Source organism: Schistocerca cancellata, chromosome 3 (genome assembly GCF_023864275.1).
Source record: "Schistocerca cancellata isolate TAMUIC-IGC-003103 chromosome 3, iqSchCanc2.1, whole genome shotgun sequence".
NCBI lineage: Eukaryota > Metazoa > Arthropoda > Insecta > Orthoptera > Acrididae > Schistocerca > Schistocerca cancellata.
Genome location: NC_064628.1, coordinates 481,744,884 through 481,747,006, shown reverse-complemented (window position 1 = coordinate 481,747,006; position 2,123 = coordinate 481,744,884). Strand labels below are relative to the sequence as shown.

Genomic DNA, 2,123 nt, shown 5'->3' with positions numbered 1-2,123 from the left:
ATAGCTTAGGGGCAGAGGGGTAAGTAGCCAGGCCATTCTCGAAAAGTTCACATCGGATCAAAAGAAGTTATGATTCCAATTTGTTTGTCTCGGAAGGGATATCCAATGATACCACACTCCATTCTCCAACGCACCTCGTGCGTGGGTGGCAGGGTGCAACTTTGAACTCTTCAGTGGGAATCCCCGTTTTCTATTAGCACTCCGTCTTCAGGCCAAGAGTGGCCTACCGGGACCATCCGACCGCCATGTCATCCTCAGAGGAGGATGCGGATAGCAGGGGCGTGGGGTTAGCACACCACTATCCCGGTCGTTATGATGGTATTTTTGAAAAAAAGCCGCTACTATTCGGTCGAGTATCTCCCCAATTGGCATCACGTGGCTGAGTGCACCCCGAAAAATGGCAACAGTGCATGGCGGCTGGGTGGTCACCCATCCAAGTGCTGGCCACGCCCAACAGCGCTTAACTTCGGTGATCTCACGAGAACCGGTGTATTCACTGCGGCAAGGCCGTTGCCCCGTTTTCTATTGAAGATTACGATTCTATGGCAAAATTACATACTTTTTGTCTGAAGCATTTTCTTCGTTTCGCCACGGATGGTGCTATAATCGGAGGAAAAGGGCCATTGAGTAGCCTGATTTATGACATGCTACTCAATGGCCCTTGAATATACAATGGCACGTGGAATCCCACTTCCATGCTTCGAGGGTGGGACAGGCCAGCATTTCATAGCTTCTAAATGGAAAACCCATTCGCAGTGTTCTATTCCTCCGACATATCGGCGAGCCAGTGGCCGTAGCTCGAGGCGAACGCTACTCTACTTTTCCAGTTAGAGTAAGTGTTCAAACATAGTACCGTCAACTTCAGTACACTTAGTGATCCGCTTTTCAAATGATCGTACATAGGACAGATTGTCAGAACTGGCGTTACTGATGTGGCCGCCCATGTCTTCACGGCTTGTTGGCACTTGCTGGTACATCTTATACTTTAAATATCCCCAAAGAAAGCAGCCCGATTAATATAGCCATCTCTGTCGACCCACCGACCAGTGTAAGCACGGTCTAATACATCCCGTGCTTCAGTTGCGCCATGAGTTGGGCGATTGTCATGCTGAAACCACATACGTCTTCGAAAGTTCAAAACAACATGCTGCAGTACTATCGATAGTTCCTTCCCAAAAACCATTCGATATTTGCGTCCATTCAACGTGCTGTCTATAAAAGACGTACCTATGAGTTTGTTCCGCATGATGCCATAGCATACGTTAACCGACCAAGGACGCTGATGGTCAAGTTGCAGTAACCAGTAGGGATTGTCTACATTCTAATAATTCATGTTATGCTGGTTAAGGGTATCACGATTTGTGAATGTTGACTCATCGGAAAATAGTACCTCGGCAAAGAATGTGGGGCTCGTCTGCATTTGTTGACGTGCCAATTCACAAAACACTGTCCGGTTATGGAAATCGGCGCCATTAAGTTCTTGATGCGGTGACATGTGGTATGGATGATGCTTATAACAATGTAGAACTGTGACAATACTACCTAAGGGCATAGCAGAATTGCAGTGTAATTGCCGGGCGCTTATCCGTGGGTTGTGGCGCACTGCTGCTAGTACAGCTGTTTTACTAGCATCTTCTGCTACACGTTTCCTTCGTTTCCTTTCGCCGGTCTGTACGCTGCCGTCAGACATAAAGGCGTCCACAACCTTGTACAACAACAAATGAGAGCGAGCGTTCTCTGGAAAACGCTCGGCATACGGGGCAGCAGCAGCCTCAACATTTCTCCTGCATTCTCCGTAAATCAGGATATTTTGATTTTTTCTTTCGTAGTTGCAATATTCATTGTCCAGTTGCAAGTCTGTTCTTCAAATGGTAGGTAGGTGTGCAGGCAATAAAAACTGCACAAGTATTGTAATGATTACAACCTCTATGGGCAGTGTACTGCCTGTCACGATACGTCGTAGTTCCCTACACGGCCACGATGGCGCGCCGAGTAGATCCGTGTTCGATATGTTGGAGGAACGCAACGTTGCGAATGGGGTTTCCAACACGAAGTTATGAAGTACTGGTCGGTCATACCCTTACAGCATGGAGGTGGGGTCCCACATGCCACTGGATATTCAA

General features: G+C 47.7%; 1 pseudogene; it reads right to left on the bottom strand.

Moving 5' to 3' along the window:
• Positions 1-398: 398 nt before the first annotated feature.
• LOC126177647 (5S ribosomal RNA) lies at positions 399-515 on the bottom strand (annotated as a pseudogene).
• Positions 516-2,123: the final 1,608 nt, after the last annotated feature.